This window comes from Vulpes lagopus, chromosome 11 (assembly GCF_018345385.1).
Source record: "Vulpes lagopus strain Blue_001 chromosome 11, ASM1834538v1, whole genome shotgun sequence".
Lineage (NCBI taxonomy): Eukaryota > Metazoa > Chordata > Mammalia > Carnivora > Canidae > Vulpes > Vulpes lagopus.
In genome coordinates this window covers 33648621-33675293 of record NC_054834.1, presented here as the reverse complement: position 1 = coordinate 33675293, position 26673 = coordinate 33648621, and the positions used below count along the sequence as shown (strand labels likewise).

At 40.6% G+C, this 26673-nt stretch overlaps 1 pseudogene; it reads left to right on the top strand.

Annotated features, from left to right (window-relative positions):
* LOC121471528 lies at positions 1-26131 on the top strand (annotated as a pseudogene).
* Positions 26132-26673: the final 542 nt, after the last annotated feature.

Here is a 26673-nt window from a genome sequence, read left to right as displayed (position 1 = left end):
ATGCGGGACAGACCTACTGCCCGCTGCTGGCCTCTTCCTTCGGATGCAGCAGGTGGAGCCCTGGCCCAGAGCCTCCCTCTCACCTGGGCTGGACTGGGCACCAGGGACTTGGGCTGGGAGCAGCTGCTGGTGCCACTGGCCTCGGGACCGACATCTGGTGATTTTGAAGAGAAGACTGATCAGCCAAGATGAAAATCCCTGCTTCCTTTACCTGAGATGTGACCCTAATGCAGTGAGTACAAAATGATTTTCTACAAAAAATATTTACAATTGGAGTACTCCAGTCATGCTTGTAAAATAAATTTGCTCTCCTATGCAACTGCAGGAAGCAGTACGTGTTCCTCAGGAAAGTTATGGTGTCCACAAGGAAGGTTCTAGCAGGTTCTTCAAAGACCTCTTCTGCCCTAGCACCGAGGGTCCGAACTTCCAGAGGGTCTGAACTTCCAGAGGGTCTGAACTATCATGGAGTCTGTGGGGTCAAAGTTGTCACCTGGTGCTCACCAATCAATGAATATGGTTCAATCTTAGCAGCAGAATCATATTCCCACAGGAAAGCAGTTTCAGTCACTTTGGGGAAATACAGGACATAAAAGCATATGATTGACACGCAATTGTCCTCTTTTTCAGGAGCCTTGGACATGGCACCCTCCACACCTTTTCCTTCTGGAACTGGATTGACATCTCGAACTGTGACTGAAGACCCAACGCTGTGTTGAGAGAAGTCTGCAGCTCCTCTGGAGGAAATAAACATCACGGTGTAAGATTGTGCCACAAAATCGTTCTCTTCTTGGGAGGGACCTTAAAAATGCAGTTTCTTCTTTCCCACCAAAGAAAGCAAGTGACAAGTCAAATATACCTACCTTGGAGTTGCTGCGTTTCTGCAGAGTGTATGTAGTCGAGTTAACCATCTCTGTGAGGGTCGTAATGCCAAGTGGTGGGAAAGCATCACTAAAGGCCAGGGAAGACATTGTTGGTGTTGCGATGGAGGAACAATCTGGGTGCTCCTACTTGGAAAAGATTCTTACTGAAAATATGGGACCAATGGGAAAAGAAACTTCTGGACTATGTTGATCAGTGGATATACAAACTCCAGGAACATGTAGATACGAAGTCTGCTTTGTTAATGGACTCACTGCTGAGTCTCTACTCCCCAGCCACTGGGATGGCTCTAAGTGTGACTCTGGAGAAGGGCTTTCAAATGGAGAAAGAAAAGTGCTCAACATGGACAAGGTATTACAGATATTTATTATATACTTATTATGAAGCCAAAACCCCAAAAGATCAAAGATAGCATTTAATGTCATTTGAAGACCATCATCTTAGGTGTTCATTTTATTTTATTTTATTATTTATTTTTAAAATATTTTATTTATTTATTTGGGGGAGAGAGAGAGAGAGAGATCACAAGCAAGGGGGAAGGGCAGAGGGAGAAGCAGACTCCCAGCTGAGCAGGGAGCCTGATGCAGGACTTGATCCCAGGACCCTGGAATCATGACCTGAGCTGAAGGCAGATGCTTAATTGACTGAGCCACCCAGGTGCCCTCGGTGTTCATTTTAACTGTTCTTGTTATTGTAAATCTAATACAGTGCACTAAGATTAACATGATAGTGTCATGAATTATTTTTGTTTGTAATATTTTTTACTTTTATTCACTTTTATTTTTGCTTAAACATTTAAACTTTTTAAAGATTTCTTTTTTTAGAAACATTTATTTATATGAGGGAGAGAGAGAGTGCAGGAGTGAATGGAGGGAGGGGTAGTGGGAGAGGGAGAGAGAGAGACTCCTCAAGGAGACTCCAGGCAGAGCCCGACAAGGGGAAAACTTTTTAAGGATTTTTAATTCAGTTCATTCATCTGTATTGTGTGTGTGTTTGATTTAAATACTGCTTTATTTTCTACAAAGACCTTATGTTTTAGGAGTATGAAAAAAATGCTTCTAGTATTTGATATATTTTTCTTTTTCTAACTGATTATCTTTGGAAAACCAAGTGCTTAAGAGTTGCAACCTTGAATTTCAGATCACGGAGGTTACATTTTATATTGTTTATTTGAGATAAAAAAATAGATGTGATGTTTCTGCAACGTTAGTTTATAGGCCATTAATTTTATGTCCTGTCACACTGGAGCTATACTATGGATAAGAAGGAAAAAATCAGAACTGGCATATTTCTGAGGATTATTACTTTAGATTTAGTGTTTGACATAAAACAAAAGAAGTCATCTTGTTGCATCTCAATAAACCCAGAAAGTATAAGGAACTCTTCTTTTTTGAGCCGTTGGTGGTTCTTCTCTCCTGGGTGTTTTTCTGATATGTTTAAAGTGTAAATTGCTGAGGCTCTTGCGCTGAAGGAGGAAGGCATATGAATCAAGGAAATTGTGTATTTCTCTGGTAGACACAATTTTCAGAAATGACAATTATTTTATATGCCTTGAGGGGTGGTGTATTTGCATCTAAAAAATAAATGCACCTACTCTACAGAAAAGAAAAAAAGACACAAACAGGTAAACCCTCTTTATGATCTGATTAACTACAATTGGTACTTGCTGTTCGAATCTCTGTAATGTGAAGCTTGGTATCCTATATATAATTTTGAGATTTTAAAAATAATATGAATTCCATATTTTTATTTTATTTTATTTTATTTTCATATTTTTAATTGCAAAGCTATCTTTACATACAACTTTATGCATGTCTGTATTCTTTAGAACATATTCTTTGGAGTGTTTTTTTTTTTTCTGGATCATAGGGAATATGCCTGTCATCTAGAATGGTTGTCGGAACTACACCGTAGAAGCTGTGCTCTCTTCGTCACTGACGGGGCTTTTCTGAGTCTGAGCTCCATGGAGGACTCAAGACAAGAGAAGGATGCATGGAACTCAAGAGGCACATTTTGGGAAAGTTCTCTGGCCTGGGGACTGAAGAGTTTGAGGCTTCTGGTCTTGGCTCTGCCACATAGCTTATATATGACTTTAGGCAAATAGTGATCCTTTTGGCCTTTGTTTTCCCCATCTGTGAAATAATGTGGTTGGATTTAATAAACTCTCAGCTCCCTTCAAACTTTGACATTGACTCATACTCAGTGACAGTGAAAACACTGAGTGAATCACCCAGCTAAATATTCACACTGAGTGCTTGATGAACTTGGTTGGTCTTTCAGAAGCAGGCCCTTCCTGCACAGATTAAGAAGGAAGACAAACTTTGGGTCCTGGAAATAAAACTCACCGCCCCCACCCCCAACCTGAGACACCCAGCAGCTGTCACACTTTCAAGAATGAATTACAGAACGACCTCTCCCCTTCTTTTATGCTCCCCTACGTGGCAGAGACAGTAAATTCTTACTTCATGGAATTAATTTCTAGGGTGTCTTATTTTTTCCTCTCATGTGGCTGCCTCATATAAACAGATGGGGAAAAGGCAGAAATGAATGGTGGAGTGCAACTATGCGAACTCATAAATATGAAAATATGAAAGTGGGACTTGGTGAAGGGATCCAGGCAACCAGACAGAGGGGAGCAGTTGTTGCGTGAACTCAAGGAGGTGGATGGCCCACATGGACCACGACAAACCCTGGGGCAGCCTTGTGCTCTGGCCCTTTTTGGGGATGCTTCTTCTGCTCTGGCTCAAACCCTAGAATTGTTTCCCAGCTTTTCATGCTGCAAACAAGGCACATGGCACAATCTGGTAATTTAATCGATTCCTCCTGGCTGATGGGGCCAGCAGACCAACGATTAGTTCTTCTTTCTTGGCGCATCTTAGTTGATGTTAAAAAGTGCTTCTAAGGGCCTAGAATAAAGCACTTTTATTCTTTAAAGGTGTGGGGGTGCCTGGGTGGCACAATTGGTTAAGCTTGGGACTCTCGGTTTCTGCTCAGGTTGTGATCTCAGAATCCTGATCTTGGGGTCATGGAATCGAGCCCCGCCTAGGTCTCCATGCTCAGTGCAGAATCTTCTTGAGATTCTCTCTCTCCCTCTCTTTCTGCTCCTCTCCTCATGCTCTCTCTTTCAACAAATTAATAAATCTTAAAAAAGAGAGACAGAATGAAGCACTATGTCCAGGAACCTGGTAGGAACCTGGTGGGAAGGCAGCCATCCCATGGCTAATTTATTTCAAATTACACCCAGGAAATGCAATTTATTTAAACCCTGGGCCAGAAGTTAGGGCTGAGGGAGAGCCACCAGGAGCAGCCACAAATATTAAGTATTGCAGAGCTGGATAAGGCAGGGATGGAGATCCAATGACTGTTTAAATTATTATAGAATGTAAACTCATCAGATGACATCTAATCTGGCCATATTTCCCTCAATTATTTCACCCCAGCAGGGTTTCTTTCCCATCAGTACTGGATCACAGAGCTGTCAGCTGGCGTTTTTGAAGGGTGATTTGTTGGTCTAATGATGATACTGAAATCTGTTTATGGTTGTTTATCTAAGGGTCATCTTTCTTCTGAGGCAGTTTTCTTCTCCTGGGATTCTATTGGGGCAGCTCTCTCAATTCCCCAAACAGAACAACTGTCAGGGTTTCATAAAGGGTAAATATTCTGTCCATGTTAATTTTATGACCTATGACTGTCCGTAGCTACCGAGCCAACTATGTTAATAATGATGCCTTATACGTGGAAGATGCTTTAATGTTTACCCAGCACACTCACATCTATTGTTTCACAGGGTGATTATACCTAGCACAGTGATTCCACAAACCGATTGTACTAACGGTAAAAACAATGACAATATATAGAGAGTAGTTGGCAGTGTTGCAGGCAATATTTTAAGCAACAATCCCAGGATGTGAGTACTACCATCCTCTCCATTTTACAGAAGAGGAAATTAAGGCTCAGGAAGATTAAGCAACTTACCTGAAGTCACACAGCTGGTAGTCTGGGCTACTTACTGAAGGCAGGGCCATGATAGCAGCACGGTGTGGAAGAGGGCAGGGCAGAGGGGATGGACAAGCACTTATAGGGGATTTGGCTCTAAAATCATTGGTGACTCTCAGAAGGCTCAATACATTAAAAAAAATGATGTATTTTTCTTATAATTTTGTGCAAAATTTGCACTCTATAATATACCCGAGTGTGTTTTATTCCAAATCTAGATCAATTTTCTAAAGAAAGCTCATGCTTCAGGATGTGCCTTGTTACCTTGAAGTCTCTGATAGGGCAACCACTTGGTACCTCTGGGACCAGGTGTTGCCTAGTCTGAGAATTCAAGGAGTTATAGAGAGATCACTGGGATGTGAGTCAGGAGGGAACAAGGGTTTTGTTCCAGTGTTTCTACTGAGTAGCTCTGGGACCATGCACAAGTCTTGTGCATTTCTGAGTTTGGAGTTTTTCATTTGTGAAGTGAGGAGTTGGATCATAGGGGCTGTTCTTATACTAGATTCCTGAGACTCCTCAGGGATCTAGACAGATGGGGACTCTCATGCTTGGAGGATTTATTTTTGTTTATTTTATTTTATTATTTTTTAAGATTTTATTTATTTATTTGAGAGAGAGAGAGAGAGAGAGAGTGAGCATGAGCAGGGGGAAGGGCAAAGGGAATTCAGGCTCCCCTCTGCCTAGGGAGCCCTACTCGGGGCTTGATCCTAGGACTGCTTGGATGATTTAGGTCTTCATCGGCAGGGTACTTTGCCTCATGACTATGGATCTGTATCCTTGGCTTTCAGGGGATTCATAAATTCATGGAAATCATTTATAAATTTGATTGCAGGTAGGCATATATGCATTTTTCTGGGGAGAAGCTCCATAATTTTCAGTAGATTATAAAAGGACCCCTAAGACAAAAAGTTCACTAAGATTAGTGACTAGTTTACATTGTTAGTCAATAATCAAAAGGGAGGAGTGGAACTTGGGAGTCTTTGACTCCAACAGGTAATTCTGATATCCATTTGCTATTAGCTTTTTATATTCCAAAGAGTAGTTTTTTTGTATTCCAAAGATAATTTGAAAAAAAGATCATTAGGATTTTACTAGATTTTTACTAGATCATTAAAATGAAAAGCCAACATTTACAAAATTTTATTGTTTTTTTCCTGTAAAAGTACTCTACTTTGAAAAAATGGAATTGACATTAAAGAAAATGCCTTTTAAAAATTTCCTATTGAATTTTTACTTTAACATAATTGTTCATAATTTTGATTTATTTTCTTCCCAAACTTTCCATATAATACTTATTATACAATAATTGTATTTCTAATTCAGATTCAATTTATATCTTACTTTTTATGTACTAGTATATCATAGTTTCCAGAGTTTGAAATAAATATAACTTTTAATATAAGAGGAGCCCACTAAGTTGATGTTTTATATCTTATCTTTTTTTTAAAGATTTTATTTATTTATTCATGAGAGACCCAGAGAGAGAGGCAGAGACACAGGCAGAGGGAGAAACAGGCTCCCTGTGGGGAGTCCGATGTGGGACTTGATCCTGGGACTCTGGAGTCATGCCTTGAGCTGAAGGCAGATGCTCAACCACTGAGCCACCTAGACATCCCCATATCTTATTTTTAATAGAATTTTGGAATTTTGTACTCTTAATGCAAAAGACATCAAGCCACAGATTCAAGAATCGCTACAAATCCTGCAAATCCCAAACTGGCTAAACGAAATCCACTGCTAGGCATATCATAGTAAGACTTAAGAAAAACAAATACAAAACAAAAACAGAAACAAACTTAAAAGCAGCTAGAAAAACCTTGGAAAGAGTCTTAAAAAGGAAGAAAATCAGGCTTTAACTCATTTCTCAAGAGAAACAATCAAAGCCAGAAGACAATAGTATAATGTATTTGCTTTTGAAAGAAAATAACTGCCAACATAGAATTCTACACTCAAAGGAAATATTTAAAATGAAGGCAAAAAAAGTCACATTTTTAAAAAACAGAAACAACTTCTCAGCATATCTATACTAAAAATCACTATAGTGAGTTCTTCAGGAAGAAGTAAAATTATTCCAGATTGGGGAAAAAATGGTAGAAAGAAACACCAAACAATATAATGGATGAATACATGGATAAATATAAACAACTATTTTCATAAAAAATAGTAAAGTGTCTCACGGTATGAAATATATGTGAATACAATACTTGACAACAAAGCTCAAAAACAGAGGAAGATAAATGGAATAAAAAATTTTTTTAAAGACTTATTTATTTATTTTAGAGAGAGTGTGAGCTTGAGCAGGGGGAGGGGCAGAGAGAGAGGGAGAGAGAATCTCAAGCAGACTCCCCACTAAGTGTGGAGCCTGACATGAGGCTTGATCCTAGGACATAACAATCATGACTTGAGCTGAAATAAAGAGCCAACTGTTGAACTGACTGAGCCACCCAGGTGCTCTGGAATTTAAAATGTTTTTTACTCCATGTTTTATTTTGGGACATAAAAGTTCTAATTTATGTTAGACTTTATAAGGTCAGGGTTTGATGTTTTAATCATCAGGGTGACTGCTAAAGAGAAATAGTAAAAGAATGTATAATTAACAGGCCAATAGTGGGGAACAGAAATCTTAAAAAAAAAAAAAAACTACTGAGATTTTGTTCAAGAAAGGGCGAGAAAAGAGAGTAAAAGGAAAATATAAAAGGTGAGGCATTATAAAACAAATAGTAGAATAATAATAGTTTAAGTACAAATATATTGGTAGATACATTAAATATAAATGTACTAAATGGCAATATTAAAAGACAGAGATGACAAGCTGGATTGAATGATGCCTAGAGGAAACAGACCTTAAGTATAAAGATACAGACATTTTGAAAATAAAATGATGGAAAGAGATGTGATGTAATCATAATTTAAAGTAAGCTGGAGTATCTATTCTGTTGGACAAAGAAGACAAAGTCCAGAGTACTACTGTAGCAGAAGAGGGGTAGTTGATAATGATAAAATGTCAATGTACCAAGGAAGCAGAAAAATTCTAAGTTGTATATAATTTATAGCATAGCCTCAAAATGCATGAAGCAAAAAATGACCAAAATAAAGGGAAGAGTAAACAAATCCACAAATGTGGAATATTCAAAATTCTCAGGATGTAGCTTTTGAGAATGCAAGATCAACTGTTTTTTTCTCATATAGAATAGTAAAAAGGATTTTAATGTCCGCAATATGTCCTAATTCTTTTGAATAATTTCTTTTGAATAAGGAAGAAGTATAAGATATAAGTTTTTAACTTTGATATGAATATATATATTAAATTCCCAGAGAGCTCTATCTATATGTAGTGAATGAGCTTCTTTATTTTTTTTCTCATTTTCCTGTCACCGGACCTCAGGTGCAGAGAATTCCCTTATTTATATTCCTTAATTCAGAGCACACTGTCATCATCTATACAGGGCCTCTTTTTTGTTTAAATTTATTTTTCTCTTTCTTTTTCAATTTCTACTCTCACTCGGTCTCAAAATCCCGCCTTTCTTGTATGTTCTCCCCAAGTATCCTTGGAAATTAGAATGTTCAGAATCTCTTGACAGTAAAGTTCCACTTTATATTTTGCCAATGAAAAATTCTTATAAAGGATTTGGAAGGCAGACTAGATGCAGATGTCATTAATTTTCCTCCCTCTGTGGTAGGCAGACATCAGGATTTAGACGGATGAGATTTTACAGCATTTTACTGCATCAGAGGCAAGAGGGAATTCCTGCAGTGTTTGACTTGGTTCGCAGAAAACTCCTAATTCTCTGAGAGGTAGAAACATTCTTCCTTGACCTTTACTCCTCCAACAACTCTGTGGATTTTTAAGTACCTAATTACTTGTATTAAATCCCTTCCTCCTTGAAATACATTGTGTGTTAGTGTGTTCTTGACCGAATCTTGACTGATAAAATATTTGGTATCAGCAGTGGTTGTAGGAAATATATCTTTACATATGGAAAGCTGGGATTTGTTATTTGACCTAGTTACGTTTGAAAGCAGTGGTGACATAATTGCTGGTGGCATGGATATTAATAATCCATGGCATGCAATAACAAAAGCATTATTTAAAGGATCACCTCTTGTTGCCTACAAATTTTCTTTTGAAGATGAGACTTTGAGTGACCAAGTAGCTGTTGTAGTAAACTTTAAGTATGGAAATAAAGACTACTGGGACTATGGAGTGGGACAATGGCTTATGACTGCTATAGAGAGTTTAAATGATCTGATTAAAGCACAGTTGGAGGAGCCAGAGAGTGTGGATGCCTGGGCTAAAAGAATCTCTTAGATGTTGTGGCTGCCGGGCCAATGTATAAAAAAATCAGATCCACAATTTGATCCTGTGTCTTATAGAATTATGTCGCAGGTTGAATTCTCAGCCTTGCAATGTCACATGTGAAAATTATGACATTGCTTTACAAAGGGAGAGACCATAAAAAGTGAATTGGGAACATGTGGGAAAAGTTGGATGGATCTGATTACCTTAAAGCCCACATCTGACTGGCACTCTCTTCCCAGCGGCTTCTCCCTTATCTGAGGAGACTAGTGTTGCTGGAAAAGCCCGCAAGCTTGCTGGAACTGCCTGGGGCAATTCTCTTATAAGTAGATCTTAGTTTTCCTCAAAATCTGCTCCTGCCACTTCTCATTACCTATAGACCTGTAACTAAAGGCAGAGCCCAGCCTAACCCAGAGGGACAAGTACATGTCTGATTGGGGAAGAGATGGCTGATGCTCCTTGATCCCCCCCTATTATGAGATAGTTCAAAATGAACATGGGATATGCTAAAGTTATTGATTTGGGTGCATTATCAAAAGATTATGGGTTCAGCATGTCAATTTCAAGGGCTGGGAATGGTTTTACAGTCTTCTCTGTTGGCTGACTCTGTGATGATTGGTTTGCAAGATTTACTCAAATTCTTTCCACTCCTGTATACCCACCCTTTTGTAACGGGACTTCACTCTTTCTCCACTTCTTGAATCTGGACTTGACATATAACTTGCTTTGGTTATGAGACATTAGCAAACGTGATCCAAGCAGAGGCATTGGGATTTGCACTCTCTTGCTGGTGGGAACCCTTCTGCCACCATTTGAACAAGCTTAGGCTAGCTACTGGTGGATGAGTGATAAGTTGGAGACTTGGAGAAAAGTCTCAACCATCTCAGGCAAATCTTCAGATATGTGAATGAAGTTATCCTAAATCATTCATCCTTAAGCCTAAAGAACTGCCTAATAATCCCAGGAACCACAGAAGTAGTCTTTGCAGTTTTAATCTACGGTTTTTGAAAGATTGTTTATGCAGAAGCAGAAGTTCACTGATTCGGGTTGAAGCCTGGATTTAACTCTGTTCCACAGTAAATAAATCGAGATGCCAGGATTCACTTACCCATCTCCTTACTGGGTCATTGGAAAGAGTCCAAATGACATTCCCTTCAGAAGGGCATAAAGCATACATTGGTGAGGGGGGCACTGGCATTCTTTGAAAGCTCTGTAGTGCCTTCTCTCTGAAAGTTGAGAATGAGGGCAGGAGCCATTGAAATGTACTTCTTCCCAAACGACAGAGTAAGCAGATTACCAATATGGGAAGCAGGGTTAAAGTTGGTAATAAGAGTTTGATCTCCAGAAATCCTTGAAATGTAATTCAACATGTTCCCCCAAGAATCAATAGATGGAAAGCTATTAAAGTCTTGATATGCATCAATAAAAATATTTTAGGTCTTCATTTGAGTCATCTTAATAGGTAGTTATGGCCTGTGATCTAATTTCCATTCTTAAACACGTTTATGGACCTAGAATCCTTAGGATGAAGTGTGGAGTGGGTTCCCTGGGGGAGAAACATCAGATGGCCCCGACACAATGTTTGTATTATAAATATTTTTCTTAATCTTCCAAAGAGACATCACAATTTACTGTTGTCATCATTTCACCAGTTTCAGTGAAGTACCTTACTTACCTCTCTTTGATATACCTTATTCTCCCCATCTATGATACACGTTTCTTCAACATTTCCTCTACATATATTTACATACACATATACATGTGTGTTTAGAACCACGTCAGTGTTATAAGTTTTATTTCGACCATCAAATATAATTTAGAAAAATGCAAAAGGAAGAGGATGACAAAAGCCTATTGTATCTACATATATATATATATATATATATATATATATATATATATATATATATATTACATTATTCTTCCTTCCTAATGTCCCAAAAGTTCCTATTTCATCATCTTCTTTCTGTTTAGAGAATTTTCTTTAGATATTTTTTTAAGACAGGTCTGCTGGGGATAATTTCTTTTAGTTTTTCTTTATCAGAGAATGTCTAATTTTCCCTAATCCCTGAAGATATTTTCAGTAGTAATAAGATTCTGGGTTGAGATTTTTTTTTCCCCCTAGCTCTTGAAAAATGTTAAGCCACTCATTTCTGACTTCTATGGTTTCTGCTATGAAGTTAACTGTCATTCAAGTTGTTTCTTCCCAAGAGGGAAACTGGCGGCTTTCAGTAGTTTTTTTCCTTACCTTTGGTTTTTATTACAATGAAATGGAAGGTTCTCCATTTTGTTCTCCTCATGTCACTGAACCAAGAGACACAGAAGGAGGGGTTCCTGTGTTGTCTATAGCAACCAATCCTAAAATAGGGTTGGTGCTTTAAAACAGAGTCAGAAAGCATATATGTAGATTCTGGGGGAGTTAGGGGTGCCTGCTAGTACTTTCATGCTGTGAAGAACTTAATAAAAGACTATAGTAGCCCAACCCAGGCAGGGCAACTAATGTGCAGGCCCTTTAGGAGTAAAGTTTTGGGTCACTGTCCTAGGCCAAGGACTATGGCCAGCTGACGTGGCTGTTGAAGGACAAAAAAAATCATGGAATAGGTAGTGGAATAAGAGTTAAAATATCAACTATAATCTTGGGATCAGTTGTAGAGATGACAACTATAGCAGCATTCATATTCTTAGGTATAGGTTCACATGTCTTTATTTGTCTATATTAAGCAAGATTGAATTTCCATGTCCCCTCTTCCTTTCCTCTACTATTTTAGTATAAGGTCTGCTGTTGGTGATTAAGTCCATGCCTTTAAATTGATTCAGTGATATTGAACTAGACAATGGTTGCAACGATGATATTCCACTTGGGAATCTCTTTGTGGAGAGGTGAATGCCTCTTTATTTGTACGAGGGGTAACTGCATCATATTAGGCAGAAAATGTGCTGCTGATACTATTGTTGTTTGGGAGTTAAATACGGAAGGCTGTGAATGGGTCCTGGGCAGCCAGAAGAATGTCTGTGGTATTCAGCACCATTCCTATGCTCTTTCAGGTGCTCCCTATATCACCAAGCTAGAAGCTTACATGTTCCAGATTCCATGATCAGAAGGGTTCTAGTTTATATTTCACTGCTGAGAGATGCCCTCATTAGAATTAGGAGAACATTATTTTTCCTCCCCACTTGCAGGCAGATGTGTGGGCTTTGGCGGATATGAGATCTTGCAGCAACCTCAGGCCTTCTCCCATAAATCACTTGCCTCTGTGAAAACGCAGTTGTACCATTGGCGGCATTTCCTTTAGTCCTCATGGGTGACAGTATCAATTTCCTGTTTTTTTTTTGAGGCTGGTAGTGAACTTGGGAACTAGTGGTGGTCTTCCCTGCCCCTCACACCTCTAGTCCTTCCAATGTTTTTGAGTGCACCTCAATCCCTCTTGCCTGGGGGTTTATATTTTCTTGACTGACTCCTTACTAGTACGTTCTTGGTAGAAAACCATTCTAATGTGTCCTTGAATTTGTGTTTTTGTAAACAATATACTGTGGTTCTCCGTATGTATCATGTTCTTCTTTTTATTTTTACATCAATGAAATTGTGTTATAACTTTCATTTTGTTTCTTGCTTGCTGAATATTTTTTGAGATTTGTCCTCGCTTTTTCATTTATTACTGCACACTGTGCCATAGATTGCATTTCTTGCACATGACTTATTCATTAGCCCTAGTGATCAAAAACTAACTTGCCTCCAACTACTTGCAACTACAAACAACGTCACAGAAGACATTATTGTATATTCACAGTTACAGACCCATGGTAGAACTTTGGGATTTATACCTAGGAGTGAATTTATTGGGTCAGAAAAATAAACATTTTATTTTGCTAAATGCTGGCAGATTCTTTCTAGAATGGTAGTTCCAGTTTACACTCTCACCAGCTGTTTTTGCTTTCTGATAACTGTAAAAGTTACCACTTTGTATCTCATTATTTTAATCTGACTTTTCAGATTATTGGCAAGTTTGAGCATTCCTTAAATGCTTTTTTAGACATCTGTGCTACTTCTTTTGCGAATTGACTTTTTATAGCTTTCCATGTGGGAATCAATTTCTCCTGAACCATGTACTAAATGATCTATCTGTATTCCCTTATTGGTTGGTGTTGTTGTCTTTATCATATGTTAGGTACACACCCACCCACCTTCATAATCACACACCCACACACATGCTAATTTCTGAATTCTTTATTCTGTCCCATTGATCTATTTGTTCCTGATGTGGAAATTTATGTTTTGATTAATAAGAGTTTATAATATGTTTTAATATATCGATATCATTTTAACCTATATTTATTTATTACTTTTATTAGTATATCATATTTATATTATTATATTTATTAATTTATATATATTGATTTATGTTTCTGCTCATAAGAGAAAACATATTCCCAGTGCCTTTTACTCTTTGCACCTTCTTTTGTGTGAATTATGTATTCATATTCTCTACATGTTTTTATATTTACAACTTCCCTTTTTTCTGATAATTTTGAGTCAGATTTTGTATCTTACAGAAAGTCAACTTTGTCCATAGTGTTAATATGAGAATTCTTTTGCTCTTAACATCAAACTGACAGCTGGATAACCATTATAAGCATTAAAAATAATATAATTCACTGATGAGTGATAGTGTGTGCGTGCACGTGCGTGAGTGTGTGTATATCTATAAAATATGTGCTAAGAAAAGAGCACAGCAGCAGAATCACCCAGGGTTAGAGCTGCAGTGTTGGTCTAGTCATTTACAAATGAAGGCTCAGAAAAACTCAATCCTTTGCCAAAGTTCCCACAGCTCATCACTGGCAGAGTCCAACCTGGACCCCAGGGTCCTGACACTCAGCCAAGGCCCTTTTTTTTTGGCATACCTTCTGGATTCTCCTTCAGGGAATAGTTGACAACTTGTTGGAGGGTAGGAAGAGGCTGAGGGAGCATGGGTTGGGGGAGGAGGGTGGTGTATGGAGTCCTGCTGGGGAGGCTGGCGGACTCTAAATAGAAACACTGCCTCCTTCACAGATTTCAGCTGCAGCACTTCATTTTTGGCTTCACATTTTTCCTTTATGTGTCTGTTTCATGGCAGCTGGGTCCCCTACAGCTTTGACTGCTAATAGTGCAGCCCAGAGTTATGCAGTAAGTAATAGCAGACCAAGAGAGAACCTCCAGGGGAGAGTATACAAGTCCTAGGGTACCCCTGACTCCTATCTGCTGAAGGGCCACTGGGGACTGTAGCAGGCACTGTTTGGGTCCTTGGGAAGAAGGGCTGTCCTTTCTAGAGGAATGTAAATTCCACAGAAAGTTCCAGAAAATAGGGAGATCCTGAAGGAAAAGCAATATTGTAGAAATGGTTGTTCTGCAAATGTCATGCACAGGGGACCCAGGACAGGAGTGGAGGTGAGAAGAGAGCCACATTTTCTTAAGAGGCTTGTAGATTCGCACCTGGGCGAGTGGCAGGGAGCAGTGTCGGGGGTGGCCTGAGGGATCCTCTCTGGCATGTCTGAGAAAATGACAGTGGTGGTGATGATCTTAGAGTGATGTTGCCACCGCCACCATCTCCACCATTTATTGAGAATTGGTGTATTCCAGGTACTATGATAAATGCTTTATGTGTGTGATCTCACTGAATGCCTACATGGTCTGGTGGGGTTTGAGTGAATTACTCAGAGTTGCCACAGAGGGACAGGACTAGTATGTGAACCCATCTCTGACTGATTCCACAGCTCATGCTCTCCTAGGCACTTCCACACAAAATTAATGGTTTTCCTTTTTTTTTAGTTGACCTCTACTCCCAAACAGCAAGCTCTATTGGCCCATCCTTCTCATGACACCACATTAGCCCACGAAGTGATGGTTTTCCCCTCCTTAGACTCCTGTACCAATCGCTGCTTGTTTTGCTTACTTGGTGACTCAGTTTTGTAAAACAAACAAACAAAAAACCCACATTTTTCTTTGTGTATGATTTTATGGTTCTTCCTCTCTTAGACTACACGATTGTGAAGGTTTACTCATCTCTGTACCACAGCCTCTCTCCAAACATAAACCACAGCGCCTGACACCAGAGATGCTCTATACTACTATTTATTTATTTATTTTTGAAATGATAATAGGCCACGTCAGGAAGAGAAGAGAGCAAGAGATCTAAAAGTCCCAAGGCCCAAATTTGACTTCCACATCAGTCACCGACTAGTTTTGAAAACTTGGGCCTCCATGTCTTAATGTATACGTCAGGCATAATAATAAGACCTACCTCACATGACTGTGAGGAAAATAAACCAGGAGGTTGTTGTGGACATCCTTTCACAATCAAAGAACGACACACAGATATTGGTATGGGTAGATATTTCTACTGCGTAAGTTAAAATGAGGTCTGCTCTATCACAACTTTGTCCTCCATCTGGCTGAGCTTCTCTCTCTCACCTGTTTGCCCCCATCCCATGCTCATTGGGTGTCCTCTGGATATGGTGACATCATACTACCCTCTCTGGTAAGACTGGTCATGTCAGTGAGACTCAGGGATCACGTTTGCATTTCCAATCTCCCTCAGAACACCCTCTCGTGTTTAGTAGGTGCTCAGTAGATAGTCAATGAACAAAAGCAGCGAATGAGTATTTGTACCTATCACAACCTTTCTGCCTCTCTGCACGGTCCAATGAGGCTAGGGTGGCAAAGAGGGAAAATTTCTGTACTGAGTATGAAAGGAAAGGGCTTTTTGTAGACTGGATGCTCATCCATCAACTGAAAAACTGGGAACTGGAATAAGTCACCTCTCAAGTTCGATCCCGGCTCCAGAATTTTGTGATTTCATGAAGTGTGTTGAGGAGCAGAACAAGTTAAAATGTAAGAAGTGCAACCCAAACTATAAAGGACCCCCTTTTTGGTTTTCCCCAAAGCTGGAACTATTTCTCCCTCGTTATTCATGTTTTATGTATTTTTAAAAGATAAAACGGGGACAAAACCAAACTGTGGCATCTGCTCTCCACATTTCCCTTCCTCTGACGTCCTCAGGATATTTTCTCCACTGTTATTTTTTTCAGATCACAGACAGCTGAGAATTAAAGGATCAATGTTTCACTTACTGTTAAACAGCTCTCTGGGCTGCCGGTGAGTAAAGAGAGGTGGGAGGAGGGCGGGAAGCGGGCCCTCAGCCTGCGGGCCTCTCAGGCCTCTAGGCCCAGGTGGGGACACAGGGAGCCCCCAGGAGGGGAGGACTTCCTTTTGTCGCTCACTGCCACGGGTCCTGCCTTGCCATTTGGTTTCTACTGAGGATGGAAGACTCATTCTTGAAACAATTTGAGAGAAGACTCAGAACAGAGTGTTGGGAAAGGCAGGGCCATTTGCCCAAAAGAACTAGGAAAGGAGAGTAAGAAAGCCTAACAGATTCCTAACAGGAACTCCTTTGGATGAGGTGTCTCTCCACCTCCAAGCTCTGGGTGCTGCTGAGGAAATGCTATTCCAGGCCCTCGAGCTTGTCCAGACCATTATCTGTGGTTTTCTGTGATAAAGACAATGTCTCATTTCTTGTACTCCTGCCCGGAAGGGGTTATGAGGGAGCGTCTGCCAACTGCCAGGACTCTGCTCCAGGGTTCTGGTGGCTGGGGCAGCACGAGGAGGCTGGCCTCACAGTGTGTTTTTTGTCCTAATACCTCCCCAGTCAGCCTCGTGCTTTACACCCTCAAAATCTCTGCATTTGCTCCTCTCTCCTGGGATGCTCTTCGAGATATTTCTGTCCATTTAAACCCTACTCATTTGTTGCCATGAAGCTCAAACAGCACCCCTTCTGGAAGCTTTGCTGGAGTCCCCAGGCTGGAAACACTTCCTCCTCTGAACTTGCCCAGCACCGATTATAGTTACTGTCCCTTGGCCTCACGCGTCTACAGCCTGGTGCCATTGACATTTGTTTGGTAGCGTTTCCAGTCTTCTTGGGTTCTAAGCTCTAGAGGTAGAGATCTCCTGAATGCGGTGGATCCTCTTCCTCCTCCATCATTGGCTCAATTCCATTCTTTGTCTGCTCTCAGTTGGGTAATTATAGTGATAGCCTCCCAGCCGGCTGCCCCGACTTCCAGTCTCCGTGCTTAATGAATCCATGCTCCGCATTGCCCCAGATCTTCTTTCTAAGATGCAGATCTTGTGAAAGCACTCCAGTGGATTCCTGTTGGATTTTTGATACAATCGCTACATACAAATCTCCCCACAGTTTGACTTTTTCCAGCGTGTCTGGTCCCAGCTCTACCCCTTCCCACAAGGACCCTATCATCTCATGTTGGTGAACCACTTGCTTTTTCTGGAACATCCCATGATTGTTTCTATCTCTTTGATGCCAATCCCACTGCGTGGAATGTCTTTCCCAGACTTGATTACCAGGAGAACTCTTACACGATATTTGAAAATTTGGTTTAAATATTACTTCTTTGGTGGTGGGGGAAGGTCTTCCTTCTCTTGTTAATGATTTGTTTTGTAGAGTCTCCTTTTATAATACGCATTGTACAATGATGAGATGAGATGTACGTGAGATGAGACATAGAAAGAACTGAATGTCACAACTGACACTAAGGTTGTCTGTAAATGCTAGTATTATAATTTGCTATTATTATTCTCAGGAACTGTACCAGCAGGCCAAAACTAGAAAGGGAGAAAAGTCACCACCAGAATGAAGAGAGCCTAATTTGGAGTGTGGATGAGTCTAGAAAAAGACTTTTATCTTTATTAAGTACATATGTCAGTATCTAGCAATAGAGAAATTAACTCCTTCACAGGATGCAAGTGGTCACTTTCCCTTTGCTATTTTATTCCCAACTTGAAAAAAGAAGCAGTGAGTCTTAACTGCTCTACTTAAGGGAGTTATGTGTCTGTAGGGAAGCTCATTTTGGGAGTTTTGTCATTGTTCAACTAGGTTTGTCCGTCTGGAATACCTCCATCTCCTTGGAGATCTGGTGTCATCCATCCTTGAGTCTGAGTTCCTTTCCTGCCTCTTTTATACACTGTCCCCCAGTAATTCCAGTTCACTGGGTGGGTTTTCAGACTCTCTATGTTTTCTACATTGAGGGGATAAGGATGGGGGAGTGGAGAGAGGGAGAAAATCATTTACTCAGGAGGACTGTTATGGTATTTGCCAGGCTCCCAGCCTCTTCTGGAGCAAACCAAATGCATCCACTGTCCTTGTTGGGGGAAGCAGATCTTGGCTTTTCCTTACCCGGGGGCACTTCCATGCCACGTGAATCGGAGCATTCTGATTGTCCAAAACATGAGTAGGCATTGTCTTGGCAATGACAAGGACCACTCAGACTCTCCATCGTCAGTGGTTACTGGGATGGGAAGTACCCAGAAGGTGGTCACACAAGGAGAATCAGGGGCTGAGAGTTCCACTGATAATACCTCATAAGGAGCAGAGCCTCCAAGCTCTAGTGCCAAGTGACATATAAGTCTGTCCTGAGAGCTCCTGAGGTAATGACTGACCTTCCAGCCTACCTTTGGTGAGGCCTGCTTCCTCATTTTCAGGTAGATTCCTGCATTGTCTTATTAATAGCCTTATAATAACTCTTATCCCCCATTAAAAAAAGATTTTATTTATTTATTCATGAGAGACACACAGAGAGAGGCAAAGACATAGGAAGAGGGAGAAGCAGACTCTGCGGGGAACCTGATGTGGGACTCGATCCCGGACCCTGAGATCACACCCTGAGCTGAAGGCAGATGCTTAACCACTGAGCCACCCAGGCATTCCTTGTCCACCTTTTTTAAAGGTAGGGAAGCCATGAAATGATTCAGATGTCAAATTCCTATAGAGTGGGAACATCTCTCCTGTGGCACCTTGGCAGATCTGGGTGTGTAGAATGTTCCAGGGAGGGCTGGTGGATTCGTTGATTGAGTTAGTTGGATTGAGTTTAACAAGATTTAAAACTCTTGATATCTGGAGCTGCTTCTTCCAGTGTCTCCCACAGAGGATCTAGCCTAGACATGGGCATGTAATAGGTGCTGCACATTTATAGGATGCTCATGGCCTGAAAGGGTGGCTCTAAATATCTGGATTCGTTTGTTAGCAGGTGCTGCTACAGATTGGCTGAAAGAACATAAGGAATTTTATGAGCCATCTGGTCTTAATTTATGTCTCTAAAATAATGCCGAAAATGACAATTCCTTGCCAACCGTGACAGGTGATGTTATAATTGAGCTTTTAAAGGTCCCCTGCCCCTAACAAGCGGTGTTGGTTTCGCGTTGTACAAAGAAACTTCATGTCGATTCCCTTATTTGAGCTTCACACAAAGCCTGAGAGGTAGTTATTACAATTACCTTCATTTTGGAGATGAGGAAACTGAGCCTTGAAGAAGTTGTGAGGCATTGGCCAGCGTCTCACACAGTATATGGCAAAGCAGAGACTTGGAGGTTGCCTTAGTCCCAGGGCCTCTCAGATTCCGTCTACTCACCAGTCACTAGTGTTCTTTTAGCTTCCAGGAGATCTGAAAAGTTGGAAGGAATGAAAGCATGGTTCTTGTCACTAGGGAAAGAAGGTGAGAATGCTGAGCTCCCATTTTCCCATTGAACCAAATACCTCCAGGGCATAGGAAATACCTGTGGATCAGTTCGGCACCTCATCATGTTGGTAGCCTTAACTGATGTTCCTCAGTGCTTTGAAGGTTCCTCTATCATGATATGCAGGTCAGGATATAATGCAAAGCATTATAACTTGAGTCCCCTTACCTTATAGCAAATCGATTAGGAATTAGAACTGTCAGAGTAATTGGAATCCTCTTCCAAACCTCTCAGAATCTTCAACAAATAGCAAATAGAAAAAGCACCAAGTAAATGATCCAACTACTAAACAACCTATCTAGTCCTGAGACTCTGGAAGAGCTCTTGGGGCATTGCTGCCTTGGAACATTACAACATGTTTCTTAGAATTACAAGGTAATTCAAAGCAGATCATAGAAGAGCAGTAACAAAACTCGCTCTGATTTGGGAGAGGCTGAAACCATGAGGGAGGCAAGTATGAGCATCACGGGTTCTTGAGACCAGGTTCCTAGTTGAAGGGGTGAGGGGTTTGGGGGGGCCATAAGGTAGCTTCACTCTTCTCTATGACGCCTGTGTTACTGAAAAGCCAGCAGATAGTGGGGTGCTGTGGGGGCAGAACTTGTGGGATCTAGAAATGGACTGACTCGTCTGCCTCAGGCTTGGTTTTACTCTTGATAAGGCAGCAGCCCCTTCACAGAGACAGGGGGTGGTTGATTGTTTCTCTTTTGTCCAAAGTTGGGTGAACTTTGACTCAGTCAGCCGTGGTTGACAGGCATGAGCAATGCCTTTGCGAAGACGTCTGACTTAGCTAAAATTAGTGCAATGTAATCATGACTTCATGTTGCCCAATATAATCCATCTTGTGAAGAGAGGGGATGATGTTTTTCAAATGGTTTTTAGCAGCATCATCAAAAAGAACTTGTAATCAACTCTCAATCATCCCTCCTGAGGGAGAGGAGCAGAGTGTGGATGATACAGATGACACACAACCCTGGAATCTTTTACATTTGGTTTTGATTAATGTTTGCATTTCATTGACATGCAGGTGTTCCTAATGTTCTCAGAATTGAGATCATTTCAGTTTCAACACTGAAGCCACAAGGAAAACTAGAAGTGTCTCTACAGGCCTGGAAAGGTGGAATGTAGAGATGGACCAGAGACAGTGTCATAAAATCCTTCTCGGCAATGGCAGAAACAGTGCTTTATTTGTTATGACTGTGCAAAAACCCACCTGGTAAGCAGAGTTACTTGCACTTCTTCTGGCTAAATGTCCTGTTTTAAATGAACTTATACCAGATTTCAGGAGATAAAGTATAAAGAGGTAATAAATTGTCTTAATGGTGAAATTAAGGAAACCAAACAACTTTCAAGTCAGATAACTTTGGTTTTGAATGGCATCTCAGGCACTTTCTAGCCACATGGATCTTGGAAATACTTGGAAATACTTGGAAGGTCTCTAAGCCAGTTTACACAAAAGCAAAACGGGTATAATGCTGTTTACCTTGGTTCTTGTGTACAATGAATGAGAACTTGTGGTAGGTACTCCATAAATGGCATTATTATTTAATGGCATAATATGCCATTAAAAATGCCAATATTGCCCAAAATGGCAATATTATGCTATTATTAAGTACTTGACTCCGGTGAATGATGTTGACAATGAAGGTGGCCATGCATGTGTACAGGCAAGAGGTATAGGGGAAGTTTTCTAACTTCCTCTCAGTTTTGCTGTGAACTTAAAACTGCTCTAAAAAATTAAGCTCTTAGGGAAAAAAGGAGTACTTGAGCCTAGCTTGATTCTTTTTGTTAAGAGGAAGTTGGAAGACAGGATGCAAACTAGCCCATGAATAATTGAGCATAAACTTGCATCGTTATCCTAGATAAACAGATAAACTCCCACTAAGGAGATCTAGAAAGAACAGCATACATCACAGATGCTTTTGAGTTCAATGGACATTTGTAGCTGAAATTATTATTCACCAAAGTGCAAGGCACTAAGTGGGAGCTCAGTACACTTAATTATACTCTAACTCATTGAAGATGAGTGGATGGTGGATTCACATGCAGTGAGCAGTCATTCTTGTGGTGGAGAGAGTTTTGGGTAAGGAATTCAGCAGGTGGGCTCAGTGGATCCTTGACACTCTTTGGCTTTTAAGTGTAATGAATCTTTATTTTTTCCCCAGCCTTATTGAGATATAATCAACACATACACACATATTTAAGGAGTAAAACATATTGAATTGATAAAGTTGTATATTGAATTATGATTCCCACCACAGCATTACTTAACACCTCTATCGTGTCACATAATTACCATTTCTCTTTTGTAGTGAGAACACTTAAGATCTAACTTTCAAGTATATAAAACAGCACTGTTAACTACAATCACAATACCATTCCTTTCAATCCCCAGAACTTATTCATCTTCTTTTTTTTTAATTTTTATTTATTTATGATAGTCACAGAGAGAGAGAGAGGCAGAGACACAGGCGGAGGGAGAAGCAGGCTCCATGCACCGGGAGCCTGATGTGGGATTCGATCCAGGGTCTCCAGGATCGCGCCCTGGGCCAAAGGCAGGCGCCAAACCGCTGCGCCACCCAGGGATCCCACTTATTCATCTTCTAACTAAAAGTTTGTATTCTCTGACCAACGTCTCTCCATCCACATCCCCCACCCCCTCGTCCTTGGTAACCATCATTCTACTTTCTGTTTCTGCAAGTTTGCAGAATTTTTAGATTCCCCATACAAAGGGTACCATACAGTATTTGTCTTTCTCTGTTTGCCTTATTTCACTTAGCATGATGCCCTCTGGGTCCATCCATGTTGTCATAAGTAACAGGGTTTCCTTCTTTCTCATAGCTGAATACTATTCTATTGTATGCACATACCGTATCTTCTTTATCCATTTTTAATGAATCTTTATTTTTTATTTTTAAAAAAATATTTTTATTTATTCGTTCATGGGAGATACACATACACACACACACACAGAGAGGCAGAGACAAGGCAGAGGGAGAAGCAGGCTCCATGCAGGGAGCCCGACGTGGGACTCGATCCCGGTCTCCAGGATCATGCCCTGGGCTGAAGGCAGCGCCAAACTGCTGAACCACCCAGGGATCCCCATTAATGAGTCTTTAAATACTGAACTAGATGCATCACATTTTTTGGTGCCTGTTGACCACTTGGTGAAGTCTTTTGGAAAGTAGTAAATATAGCAGCTTGAACTTGAAACCCAGGGAAACCCTAGCATCCCAGGAATTCAACCAGCATGTTTTTTTTTTTTTTTTGGTAAGATTTTATTTATGTATTTGAGAGAGAGAGTAAGAGCACAAATGGTGTATGTGTTGTGGGGAGGAGCAGAAGGAGAGGGTGAAGCAGGCTCCCCACTGAGCAGGGAGTCCCACTGAGTGGGGCTCAATTCTTGGACCCCAGGATCATGACCCAATCAGAAGGCAGATGCTTAATTGACTGAGCCACCCAGGCACCCCTCAACCAGCATGCTTTTAATGAGCTGGTGCATATTAATTTTACATCACCTTCCATATCAGGCTAAAATAAACCCTCCTTAGTTTTTTTTGTCTGAGGCATGGATTCAAAGTTATACCCTATCCCATCCCATCCCATGCCAAATACTGTCTTATTATTTATGCTCTACTTTCCACAATCTCTTCACTATAACACTAACTAGGAGATAGGTATGGAGATGAGCACTGGGGATAAAGATATAAATGGCCTTGCTCTGACCCTCAAGGGACTCATGGTCTTTGGTAGGATCAGCTTGTTGTAATTGTGTTAAAAAATGTAACTGGAGAAGTCTGGATATAATACAGAAACAGAAGCACAAAGAAAGGAAGTTACTTTCTGGTAAGCTAAGGTCAAGAATAATGGAAGTGAGCAAAGCCTTCAGAGCAGTAATAGCACCTGAATTGAATTTGTTCATTCAACATTCAATAGCTGTTTATTGAGCAATAATTATTATGTATCAGGGCTGTCTTAGGTGCTGGAGATAGAGCAGTGAATAAAAAAGCAAAAAAGAATAATAACACAGCACTGAAGAAACAAATAATAAATAACAATAAACAATATTTACTATGTTTTATAGTGTTAAGGGCAATGAGAAAAATAAAGCAGAAAAGGGAGAGAAAGAGTCCAGGCATGGGAAAGGTGAAATATTAGAGGGTGAATTTTGATCTTTATGAAGATGCTACCTTTTGAGAAAGTCATTATGATGCAAAATGCAAAATCTTTGTTTTCTTTTTCTCAGTAATATGTGTAAGACACTCCTGATTCTTACTCCAAATCTAACTCCAGTTTATTTTTGGTTGACTTTCACTTTCTATTTAACTCATTTTTGTATTGTTTTAATTTCTTACAATTATATATAGTTATTATATCCAGAAAAACAAAAAAAATTTTTTTTTAAACCCTGAGGCTGGGTTGGCTTTTGAGGGACACATTAGTTGTTTTTCCTCAACCATTGTTATAAAGGAAGTTAATTATATGAAAAAGAATATTTCATATTAGAGCAGTACTTCTAGAACAGTGCTCAATTGAGAATTTCCCTGGGCTGTCTGGATCTAAGAATAATATTTTGGCTTGGACATCCTCTCAACAATGTCTAATGTGTGACTCAATTAAATCAGGACATCTGTGAGAAAGAGGTGTGCACCAAATGGAAAAGTAAATACCATGTTAAGCAAAGTAAATATATTTAGTAATAGGAAGTGCTGACTATGATCATGGTAAATTTGAGGAGAAAATTGGAGAAAACCAGTGAGTTCTCAAGAATTAACAGATGCTAGATGGTAGCAACGCTTGTGGTGAGCATGGAGAAGTTAAATCACAATGCGGTACAGTTGAAACTAATGTGACATTGTGCGTCAGGGAGACTCAAATTAAGAAAAGAATCAACAGATTCTTCATATAGAGGTTTCTGAGTGGAGCATTTGAAAACATAAAACTTTTTGGTGGCATTTAGTTTGTCAGAACACCCAACCCATTCCTCATAAATATCCCGGATTCCTTGAAACAATTGCATTGACATGGATCTGACCCCTTTTCTTAGAGTAGCATATGGGGGGCAGTGTCCCTGCTTAGAGGCTGCAGACAGAGTTGATTCTTGCCAGAGCCTTTCTGGTTCTAAGAGTGGTGGAGAGAGCTGTACACGCTCCTTCTCTCTGCATCTCCAAACCAGTTTGATTCAGGAGTTAAACACTTTTTTAAAAAGCATATCTCTGCCTTTGTGGATGTATCTTGCAAGAAGTTACTGTGGCCGAGTTCAAAAAGGGTGTTGCCTGTGTTCTCCTCTAGGAATTTGATGGACTCTTGTCTCACATTTAGATCTCTCATCCATTTTGAGTTTATCTTTGTGTATGGTGAAAGAGAGGACAAGCAGTGTATGTTCTCATTCATTTGGGGAATATAAATAATAGTGAAAGGGAATATAAAGGAAGGGAGAAGAAATGTGTGGGAAATATCAGGAAGGGAGACAGAACATAAAGACTCCTAACTCGGGGAAACGAACTAGGGGTGGTGGAAGGGGGGAGGAGGGCGGGTGTTGGAGGGGAATGGGTGACGGGCACTGAGGTGGACACTTGACGGGATGAGCACTGGGTGTTTTTCTGTATGTTGGTAAATTGAACACCAATAAAAATTAATTAAAAAAAAACATAAAAAAAAATAAAAAAAAATAAAAATGTTAAAAAAAAAAGCATATCTCTGTATGAGAATCACTTGGGGAATCTCATCAAAAGTACAGATGCTGGGAGCTCATCTCATACCATTAATTGGAATCCTTATGTGGATGCTTTCTTTTAATAATTACACCTACTGGTGCCTACATTACCAGTTTGAACTCGGATTTACAATGTTAGCTACTAACAGGAGTGATTCGATTATACCTTTGTGGATTTACACACTGTGTGAATATTTCTGAGCAAGAGAGGAAAACCACCCCTAAATGGAAAAGACTTTGGCTCAGGAATTCCAAGGGATTGTTGTCCACGAGCTGAATAAGATCTGTAGATTCTCAGCAAAGATGTCCATGGCTTTCCAAATTGCCCTTTCTCTAGAAGTCCCCCTCTGGCACATCAGGGGAGGGCTGTGACACCCAAAGACACTTCGAGTGCTGGGTAAAGTTTGGCTTTTGTCAGTGGCTCTCTCCCCTGTCACCTCTGAGGGTGTCAGATGGCTAATCTCATTCTGGAGTGGTGGCTCCATCGGCAGGTTGCAGGTCACTCCTGCTTATCACCACTTTACATGGCTTCTCCAAGCAATCGGTGAGCCCTTCTTGATGCAGGGGCGAGAGCCCTATTGATGATCGACTTCAGACAAACATCTGGTTGTCATTACCAGTGGCAGCAGACCAGAGCGGGGCGCTGTACGGGCTGGTGTGGTCACCTCACAACCATCAGGACGAGCTATAAAGAAAATTTAACATATCCTGTAATTACAGTCTGCCCAGCACAGAGGGACTGAGGAATCTGCAGATCTGATTTCAGGCCCGGAGCAAATGTTTATTGTATCTGTTCCACACATTTATTTACTCAGAGGTCGGGAGGCCTGCTGAAATATGCCACCCTGGCCTGGCTGCTCCTGCAGGGGCCGAGTGCCTTCTTGTTCAGGTCAGGAAGCTCCAGCTTGGCTCCAGGCCGATGGGCCCTTAATGCTTTTACAGGCTTTGGAATTTTGGGCGGATGGAAATGGATGGGAGGATCTTGTCTGGAATAAACAATCCTCACTCTCCACAGAGCAGGGTTCCCTCCTCGGATGCTCCGCTCCACCTTCTGGTGGTGCCTCCAGAGGCTTCCTCAACCACTTGCTCCTTCTTGCTCTCTGGCTGTGGGGATGGAGTCTGTGAATCAATACCTACTGCTCATCAAATATGTGCTAGGCACGTGCTGGGCATTTTCATCACATTTTCTCTTTTGTCACACGTTGTGATACCCATGAGGCCAAACATTGTTAA